An 11,386-nucleotide genomic window follows, 5' to 3' on the forward strand; every position below is an offset into this window, starting at 1 on the left:
TGTCAGGATACTCTGTAGCGATGTTTTCTTGTGCTTAAATGTTATGAGTTACATTATGTAGTATGATATATAGCTACATATGATACATATGATCATTTATTGAGTTTCAAATACTATATTGAGAAATGAAATACCTCGAGGAAAATGTTAGATAAGTGTAACGTTATAGGGGCAGCCCTAAGCAGCCGATCTCCGGGCACATGGCGGTAGGGCGGCGCGGGGGTCCGCGCGGGGATCGCCCGGGCCGCCCCTCCTCAGTGGCGGCCTGCAGTGCCAAACGCGCGTGTCGCCTCCGACGCTCGCGCCCCGCACCGAAGCCGCTCATTTCACCTGCGACGCCGCTCGCCGCGGTGGCAGCTTGCGGCCCGGCCAACGCTCGCCGGGCCGGCCCATGTGACGACAATGATCGTTCTTGTTTACATTAGTTAACACACGCTACGCTGGCATGCTAATGTGAGTATCATCGATCCGCCAGAATGTAAAATGTAATATTCATGCGAGACTTTAGGACGTCTCCTGCAATGCGACAACGTGCGAACGCGTGCCGGCTAAGTCTTGACGGCACGGTTGCTTATTTACGAATGGATAGTGATTGTTTGTGAATTGTTGGCAGTCGGACTGTTGGGGGTTGCGATACGTGGACTGCACGCGGCGGCGACGCAAGTAAGCTGGCGGTTATACGGCGCGCGGTCGTAGCACGCGCGACTTATTTGGGTTTGCGTGATGCGGTAGCCAGGAGGCGCAGCCGAGCGGCGGGTGCGATCTCGTACGCTCTCGGCTATGTGGCCCCCTCGCGCTCCATTGTAAGTACAATTTGTCTTTTAACCTCAAAACCATCAACTCTCAAATAGGTAACGCTCGCACGCTCAACATAATACTCCACGTGTCCTAATTTCTATACACATAGAACTCTCTGAATTTTTAAAAGGGTACTGCAACGTGAAACCGGGTAAATCGTACTGCTGACACGAGTGAAAAATCAATGAAAGACGTGAAAATTTTGGTAGAGGTCGTTCTAGTTTTTTTTTTTTTTGTATGGTAACACACTAGAACACACACACTCGAAATTTAAAATTATGCTTAATGTGTTATAATTACAGTAATTGCATAGCTGATCTTGAAAATAGCGTTTTATTAAAGATGTATATTTAAAAATATTACTTTAAACGCGTTCATTTCACGCATTCATTCATAGCGTTAACTTTATTACTATAACCGTTATTAACTATAAGATATATTATATCATACATCAAAACCAATATCAAAACTAAGTTTCACATAATATCATATTTAAAGCCGTGTATATTATATAATATAAAATCCTCCGATACAGTATTAAAAAATAGCATAAACAAACAATTTTTTATGAACAAAATATAATTTTGAGGATTTAATATGCGTGCTTTTTCAAAATATTCTACATACATTTCAAAAACTTAACAATTTTAGCAAACATGTACAAACTGCACTCACCTTGCTCGGAACGTGTGTATAATAACAGCAATTACTGTGTAAGGTTATAGACCAATCATAAAATATCCACACACCTATATTCCTTGTGTACTTTGTATGTATATTTTGATTAATACGGATAATAAATGACACTAATGCTAAAACGGGTAATTGATACAAAACATCGGAGGCATTGACACGCTAGCGGGTTGGAAAACTAATCTAGTTTTAGGCGACTTCACTAAGAACTGTATTATATTATATTGTTTTATTTTTAATTAACTTGTAATATTCAAAAACTGTATTTTGTGTCTAAAACTGTTGGAAGTGTAAACTTTATTAATTAAAACATAAAAGTTTAAGAGAAATAGATAATGCAACCCTTGATGCTTATTATTTGATAATTTTGTTTATAAATTACCACCCAATTAACGTCTTTTCAATATAAATAAATAATATTGAAACAATTCATTACGAAGCCCAACGGTTTGCTGTTTAATTTAGATAAACAAACAAATAAATGCTCTGAGAAATCAAATAACTGAACATTATGTAAATAAGCTTCCTCCATTGTTGACTTCCTATAATAATTATTGTACCTTTTCATATAAATTATGAATTGCCTCTTAAATTTTCCTCCTATCTTTTCCCTTACGCGAATTTATAAAATAGAAACTCACACGAGATATAACATGTCCTCAAATTCATATTTAAACGAATTTATACAATTTCGAAGTTTGAAATTAAATTCAATGTTTAATTTAAAAGCGAAGAAAAAACCAATAATTCTCCATTTCGCCGGAGCTCAAGAAAAATTAAATTTACCCTTGAATTTCCGATCTAAACCGATAAGTGGCTATGCAATTGGCAAATCAAATCAACAGCCAATCAGAGTTTGAAATCAATAACTCGGATGTAAGAGCCTGCCCGTTTTATTGAATTCACCTTTCAACGATATACCAGTTTTGTTCTGCGGTAAAACGTAGTGTGTTTCGGTCATTCAAACTAAAAATTGGGTCTTGAAATTACTATTGTGTAATAGAACAGAAGTTAATGTTTAAATATCAAATATCAGTGAAACTGTTATCATAGATTTACATTCTATATGCTGTATGAGGGTAGTTGTTGATGGTATTACTTCAAATTGCGTAAACGTTATTCGTTAAAGGTGAAATGTGATGTAATCTTTAAAAAAAGTTTTGATAAAAGTATTTATAGTTTTTTTAAATATTATAGTTAAGGGTACGGCAGTGTATCAACATTGTATTTTTACTAAAGAAATTACACATATTACAATTTTTATTAAAAATTACACAACAATAATTTATTTTGTACAAAAAAAGACACCGACGTCACTGGGCAGGTTCCACTCACAATTTTATGATGGGACCAATCATCTATCAAACAAAGAATAATCATGTCAATTGGTTGAAAACCCACAGAGCTATCGAGTATTAAAGCAAAAAACAGTCAAATTTAGAACCTCTTTCGTTTTCGGGACGTCGGTTGAAAAATAATTAATGACTGATACATCAGTTACTCAGTGCTGTGGTTTTGAGAAAATTTTAATTTCAACGTGACGATATTTTGTGACCACCCTATATATGAAATAATTGAACCATCAATGAAAAAAAGGCATCTTGTTTTAAAAATTAAATGTGTGTCATGTTGTAAGAATTGATTTTTCCAAAGTTTCAAAAATGTCTTATTTCCCAATCTTAATTAAAATCTTAGTGTTAATAACAAATATAAAAACTAATAAATACGCAAGTGTCTATCTGTCATTACATTCTAGATCTCAATGTCTCAACACAAAAAAAAAGTGAAATCTAATAATTTTAAAGTCATGCATTGTTTTATCTAGGTTGGACCTCTTATGAATTCAGCTGCATACGTTAATTGCGATGAAAACTACGTTGCGAATATTTTTTGTTAATTAACTACACTTTATTTCATAAGTACCGTAAAGTTAAGCTAACTTAGGGGATAGGTCAGTGTGAATTTTAATACTTGTGTTTTAGTTGTAATTTCAACTAAAAATAAACAGCATTGCCTTTTTCGGTATAAAATAATTCAAAAATCTTCGTATAAAATAGAAGTAATTTAAGAAGTCACTTTACATAATTTTCAGGTATTATGGAAATGAATTTATGGGGGATGAGTAAATGGGTTTTGAAGGTTGTGGGGTCGATATTACAATGTTTTAGTAACAGCAATCCAAAAGTCGGATATCTTATGGCATCTCATAAAAATTTCCTTACAAGTTAATTATGGAGATGGAGTTTTTATTAAGCAGGTGTCGTTATATAATCAAATTCTTAAATAAAAGGGGCTTTTCTCACACTGGCTTGAAGACTAATGTCACAGCAAATACTTAGATGCGCGTTATACAGACTGTAGGTAACATATTTATAATATATCTATATCTAATACCTATAAACAATACCTAATAACATAAAGCTGAAAATTTTGTTTGAACGGCGAACAAAAATTTATTTTAAAAATTAATTTTATATTGAAAAATGCTATAGGCATTATGTACAGCGTGGGTAAAACCGGGGGGCATAATAACCGGGCAAAAAAAGCCGTCAACATATTAAAATCAATGTTTTGTTGGGAAAGCGTATCTAATTTCTAAATATTCTTATACACACATGCAGTCACACCTAGTCCTTTATCTGAAACTAGCTGACCCGGCGAACTTCGCAACGCCATTGACCTTTTTTCGAACATTTATCCGTATTTTTTACCTTCTAAACCTTCCCTGGACTATTATGAATGCATCAAAATTATCAAAATCGATCCAGCCACTCTCGAGTTTTAGCGAGACTAACGAACAGCAATTGATTTTTATATATAAGAAGAACAAGAAGATAATTATTTGTTTATGACAATAAAAATATCTAATCGTAATCTCAAAAACCACTTATACTCATACAACGTACATGTTCTCTAAAAATTAATCACACTTATACAAACATGTCTACATATCATATATTTTTGTAACTCTGAACAGGAGATTATACACATATTTTATTATAATCAATTTTCATTTAATTTCTATTAAAAAAAAACAACTAATCCCAACTCCAGAACAAATTGTTTTACATTTAAGATGCGAAACGAAACGTACAAATTCCTAATAAGCTAGCATATTTCGGGCGGATTAAACTGCTTTGCCAACACTGGGATTCCTCAACTTTGTAATCCTATGGTTCAGAGTTTGTTGTAATAAAACAAATATGGAATTTTACATATACGTCGGTCATAAGCACTTCGTTTGATCCCTGTGCGGGCTTTGAGTCGTCTAAAAGCACCTGAAAGGATTCGTACTTGTAAACTTTACCTTGGAAATTGTCATACTATGAAGCAATAGTGCAGTTCACTGAAAAATTTCGATATAAAAATTTCGAAGTACTATTAAAGTTACTTACATTTTTCTAATATATGTTATACTTGATAATATCTATTTCATGATATGCGATACATAAATGTACTCCAACTCAAACATTTATTTCTTCAACTAGACTTCATTTAGAACCGATTTTGAATCGTCATAATACAGGAATATAATAATAATTTACCACTGGTTCGGAAACCAGTGTCTACAGAGAAGAGCCGGCCTCTGAAGTTGCTCTTTTAAAATCATTCCACTGTCCTGTGATTCTTAAGCGACAACATTCCATGGACTACAATCTTCCATAAATTCATAAATGCTGTAGTAGACTCTCCCAATAATTTTTTAATAGCTACTATCAAATTTTTATATTACTGATACTATCAGAAGTTTTATTATAAAAGCGTATACCTTGACCCATGAATGAATTTTTAACTTAAGAAAGCTAGAGAGCAGGCATTTATATTTTATGTCTGTTCCTTGTTTCATAACAATGCCTGTCCTCTATTCTCGTATGTGGGTAACGTTACTGTGTGTGTGTTTAAATATATTCTGTGACGGGACAGTCACAATAACAGTATTCTTAAAGTGTGTATATATGAAACAAACTTTTTCGTAAAGCAAAATTATTAATTTATCATTATAGTAAAATGTTAAAAATATTAATGACATTCACTGATTACGTTACGTTCGTACAGAAGTTCTTATATACAAAAGCAATCGCCAAAGTCATTCAATCTTCCAACCTAATGTTAGCATACAATGAACAACACAAAAATATCCAATTCGCACAAATAATTTTCACCAGAAAGGATTTATCTAACATCAGCAAGCGGTTAGCGACCGACAGCTGTTACAAAGCACCAAATATGAGAATTTCTACCGTCGACTTATCGACTACATTGTTGAGTCAGCAAGAACCAGGGTTTATTGTATCCGGAATTGTTACTGGGACTGTCGCTTTGAGGGCGATATTCCGTTCATGGTGTAATATGCAAGTCAAATGGACTGCTATCTACGTAACAAGCGAGGAATTAAAATATATAATAGGCATTTCGTTTGTAAGATAACCTCAAGGAAATGAAAATGTTCTGAGTTTAAGATTGATGCGGTCGTTTGGCATATTTGTCATTTGTATTTGCTTTATTTTTGTTTTTATAATCGGGATAAGGAATAAAGGGGATTTAATACGGGATTTTCCTTAAATAATTTAATGTTTTATAGAAGGTAGACGGTCCTATATTTTAATGCATTATGTCCACGATAGAATAAAAGGCAAAAATACTTGAAGTATAATAAACAAAATGTAATGTCAATTACTCTAAAATAAAAAAAAATGTTAATTTAATATTAATATTCGATGTTATAGCGGCAACAATAATACATTAACAATGAAAATTTCAACTGTCTCACTATTGTAATACATAAAATACATCCTGGTGACTGGCGAACAGACAGGCAGGCGGAGTCTGATTAATAGGGACCCGTTTTGCCGTTACGGGAAAATCTGTACAAATTATTTGGTACATTTTTAAATTAATGTTTGTTTTTTCCGCATAGCATAAAAGAAAAAACAAACAAGAATTATAAATTAAATTCACAAATATGACGACACAAAATCTTATACGTAGGTTATCTGCGTTTATTTTTAATTCAACAAAGATAAATCGCGAGGGTGGACCACCCCCGTCGTTTGCACCCAAAGAACCTCCGTTTGAATATTTATTAAAGTACCCCTGTCCGAAGCATTTCCACGTCCCTTGCTATTGTCACATCATTTGGTTTTTTTATTAATTCTAACTCAGTATCGGATACTTTTATGGAACGTCTACTCTCGTGTAGTCACATTCAGTGCCTTTGTATTTCTTCAATTGATAACAAAACTTTTTTAATTGAACTCTTTTGTTTGTTACCAAGTATTTATCTAAATTATATATAAATAAGCTGCCTTACTTGAACAAAAACTAATCCGCATTAATGCGACAATATAACATTTCATGGACTGGACGTTTCGTGTGAGACTGTGTTTTCGCTATGACTAATTAATTATTTATTAAAAATCTGTCTAAATTTTATCACTACTAGGTATAAACAAAGTCCCGCTATCCGTCTGTCTATATATAGGCTTAGAGCGTTGAAACTACGCAACGGATTTTGATACGACGTTTTAATGTATAGAGTGATTCAATAAAGATTTATACGTAAGTAACGTGCATAATATAGCACTAGGGCGGGCCACTAGTATATTTATAATTCTACTGCAACCACCGCAAATCGGATCGCCATTACAAAATAAGTCTATAGCGACTTTATATTCCTTTCTCCTTGTGACTTCATTGAAAGCAACAATTTACACTGAAAGTTAAATTAATAAAGTCAGCAATTATTTCTGTTTTAGACAATTAAACGCTTAACCCTTTTAGTTTCCTTTGCAGAATGTCCTTAATGGAAGACATAAATTTAATTGTTCTACTATTAAATGTTGTTTATTTCGTAGCGAGTGTTCCTCTGCAGCAATAACAGGAAATATTATATAAATCGTTGTTGTGTTGAAAACACGCTGTATAAGGACGAGTGATAATTTGGGTGCTGTTTATTATTGCGGATATGAAAATGACCAAAAAAGTCAGCTGTATCATTACATAGTATAAAAGAAAGACTTTCTCTGTCTGTACCTTATGTATGCTCAAATGTTTACTACGCAACGGATTTGATTTTTCTAATGGATAGAGTGATTAAAGAGGAAGGTTTATATTTACGATTACATCTATTAAACTAATTCTAATTTAACGCGCGCGAAACCGCGGTCAGAAGCGAGTAAAATGTATAAAATTAATTTATTTATCGATATCTAACATCATCGAACTAGCTAATCTTAAAAATCCAACATAACTCTATTAAAGGTAATTTAGATATTTAGTATTAAAATAGGCAACAGTTTCCAATTTTAAAATTAAACATTGAGGCATCTCTTGACATTACAAGGTACATCATATTTCATCTAATAAAAATTCGAATTCCGGATCATTCGAGCTATTCAGAAAACTTTTATTTCGAAAATGTTATACAATACTTCTCGATTCATAACTAAAATTTAAATTGCATGTACAAAAACAACATTACTTGCGCCATTACCAAATACCTATTTCGATTAATTAATCTCGTAGTTAAATCCCTCGACGTGCACACTATTGAAACGGCGGATAAATGATTACCTGTATAGGAAATCTTGTATCCGCTGAGGAAATCGTAAAGCCAAAATCGGAAGTATCGCCTATCTTCAGTGAATCGATTAGACGAATCGTGATTCGATTATTAGTGTAATCGATTTTCCAGTGAAGGGTTTTCAGCTGTTAGGAGACAGCGTGGAGGTATCGGAATAGATACTACAGTATGTAAATTGTATGTACCGTGCCAATCTATAACCATTATTTGTATAATGGAACACATTACACTATAATTATGCTTCGTAATTGTTTAATGTGTTGATTTATAATTTTGGATAGTCTAGTTATGTTTATTGATTAGTATCGATAAACGTTAAATAGTTAACTATTTAACGTTGTGTTGGTTGTGATTTAGGCTATTAACCTATTAATACTTGCTTTTATCTTATTTATTTATTGATAATCTACAACTAAAATAATATTTTAAAGAGAAAGAATTTGTATTTTTGTTTGTTTGCTTGTTTGTTTGTAATGGATAAACTCAAAACTACCGATTCAAAAATTCTTTCGCAATTAGAGTGCTGTTACTTAACTGAGTGACATAAGCTATATATGTATGTACCCGGGCGAAGCGCGGGCGAACAGCTAGTAAATTAAAGAATATAAGAAATATTTATAAATCATTTACTTGCTTTTTTACTTTTTTGGCATTTTTCTTTTCTTTGAAAATTAAATGCTACAATTATTTTTTTAAAGATAATTGTTTATATTTATTTATATTTATATCGAAACATATGTTTCATTAGATACAATAGATTGTTTGTAACCTTAAAAATATGTTTTAAACGAGAAGTATGTAAGACAGATGTGAGACAAATAATATAAATGTTTATAGTAACTTGCAAACAATTTGATGGCATTCTGTATACACTTTTAAAAGTAACATTGAGTGATAAAAGTTTAGGACATCTTGTAACACAGAAATATTTTAGTAAGAGTAATGAAGTTTTTGATCCATAGAACAATTTTGATAATTTGGTATACTTTAATGGAATTTCAATAAAAATACTTACATTATAACAGATAGTCAAGCAAGTTGTATTTATAACTCAATGGATAAACATATTCCAATTTATTGGATTTGTCTCTGCTTTTATTAGCATTACAGCAGTTACAGTAAATCAAAATATTACGAAATCAGTCTCTATTCTGGCTAAAGCGGGTCAAGCATCTAGTATTCAATAACATAAAATCACTATTAGTAAGTATATAAGTTCTTCTAATTTCTATTTATTTGCCAAGATTTATCTTTAAATCGGCTAAACATATTTTTAGTAAATTACTGCATTTCGCCGAAAGTCTATATCCTTTTTCTTACCATTCCCTGTCCTATATTTCTTTCCCTTTATCAGTCCTTTATTTATGAATAGGAGATCCAGTAAAGTTGGCCATCCATTCACACGGGCACATAGTCTTTGCATATGTTTACGAACGGAGCTGGTCGCTTACCATCAGGCGAACCACCAGCTCCTTTCCCAACTATCACATAAAACATCTAACGTTTCATCATCACACGCCATCAAAGTTGTTAACTCGAATATTATCTTACATTCATTGTTTGTTTCAATAAATAATGTTATCAACTCTTATAGTGTTATTATACGCAACTGTTTTTACCTAAACTTACTTGTAATGGTCGAAAGTTCTCGAACGCCCAGAGTTGCCTAAGTTTCATAATAAAATATTATTTCGTGAACTATCAAATAGACTTTGTTTTTATTCATGAGATTTGTAAGTTCGCTTCTTCGAACTCTTGTTCAAAACACGTTCAAACAACGATTAAAACCCTTTCTTGGAACATGGAAATTGGCGATTATGTTGCAACCTGCATATAATCATCCAGGTTTATATTAAGTGGACTTCGGGGAACTATCGATTTAAATTTAGTAACATTTTATTAGCAACTTGTGCTGTCTATTCCCGGGTTGACCCCGGAAAAATTAAAGCCTGTACTCCGTAGGTATAGATGCATTTTTCTAACGGTACAGATGAATTCTTCAACAAATCTCTCGTCTTTATAATTTATTATTGTTTAATGTATTGCTTGACAAAGTTTGACAAGAACCTGTGTTAAGAGTTCTTTAAAAAGTATTAAACTTTTATTTAAAACACATTACTTTATCATTTTTTATCTGGTCTGGTAATCAAGGCTTTTTTAATTAGCGCAGGTCTTTAATTCTTGATATGTCTGTAACATAAAATAATCATCTTAATTAATGTTTATATAATACACATAATTATCGAATACTCCAAATATCACAACTACTTATTGTATAACAGGTCTGATCATATCTAGTTTTAATGGAGATTGTACCAGAAGTTGTTATTAAAATCTGCTATAATAATCACTAAAGTTTACTAACTAGCTTCCTACCAGTAGTAGAAAGAGAAGCTAGTGGATGTGTATGTAGTAGCTGTGACTAATCCTGGTCCAAAGATTTCCAGGTTCTAACAGGTCAAGTCGTTTAGTCGTCGAGTATGTAGTTTTAATTCGAGATTATTATATTTGTTTTATAAATAGTGTACAAATAAATACGTCTCTTGTATATGTATAAAATTCTAGTGTTAAATTTAAATACTCCTCCGAAACGGCTAGACAGATTCGCATAAAATATTGTATGTGTGTCGAGTAGGTCCACATAACATAACCTAACATAACGTAACATATATTTATTATACCCCTAAATGATAAGAGTAACGCAAAACAACGTTTGCCGGGTAAGCTAGTGATGTATATAAATATGGTTGTTCAAGAACAGAAACACATTAGTATTATAATTCACATTTTAAGCTAAGACCCAATAACGGTAATTTAACGCTCAGCTTGTATTTAACACTACGTTTCCCACACTTAGTACCGCACGTGTAAATAAGAAATTCCCTGAAACATCACTGCCACTTAATACAGAAATCATGTATATTGAATTTGGCGTCTTAATCCATGTGAGTATTTATTTGAGTAACGCGTAGCAAACCGGGTATTTGAAAAGAGGCTGAATAAATGCGGACGGCGAACACACCTCACAAAGGTACGTACAAGTTATATCGACGCGGGCACGTGTGGTGGCTAATATCATTATATGAGGATGTTTTGTGGAAGGGAATTGACGGATATAGGTCTAATGTGATAACGTAGCTAGTTTTACGATCTGGTGGATATTTTTCGAGTTTGTTTGCTCGGTTCAGGTGTTTTTGTGGAGTGATTTGGGGACGGTGTGTCGGCTGTGAAAATGGTAGGTGTTAGGCAATTGTAGTATTCGAGAAGTTGTTTTAGAGATTTTTATTTAATCGTTTTGTTTGATAATTCGTT

General features: G+C 32.8%; 1 protein-coding gene across 1 annotated transcript in view; it reads left to right on the forward strand.

The window, feature by feature from the left end:
- The first annotated feature begins 270 nt into the window (after window positions 1–270).
- LOC119839597 (acetylcholine receptor subunit alpha-like 1) overlaps window positions 271–11,386 on the forward strand; it is a 192,919-nt gene continuing 181,803 nt past the window's right edge. Inside the window, exons 1-2 of the mRNA XM_038365977.1 lie at window positions 271–453; window positions 614–803. The gene's annotated coding sequence lies outside the window, so the exon portion shown is untranslated. The remainder of the gene's footprint in view (window positions 454–613; window positions 804–11,386) is intronic.

This window comes from Zerene cesonia, chromosome 4, assembly GCF_012273895.1.
Source record: "Zerene cesonia ecotype Mississippi chromosome 4, Zerene_cesonia_1.1, whole genome shotgun sequence".
Lineage (NCBI taxonomy): Eukaryota > Metazoa > Arthropoda > Insecta > Lepidoptera > Pieridae > Zerene > Zerene cesonia.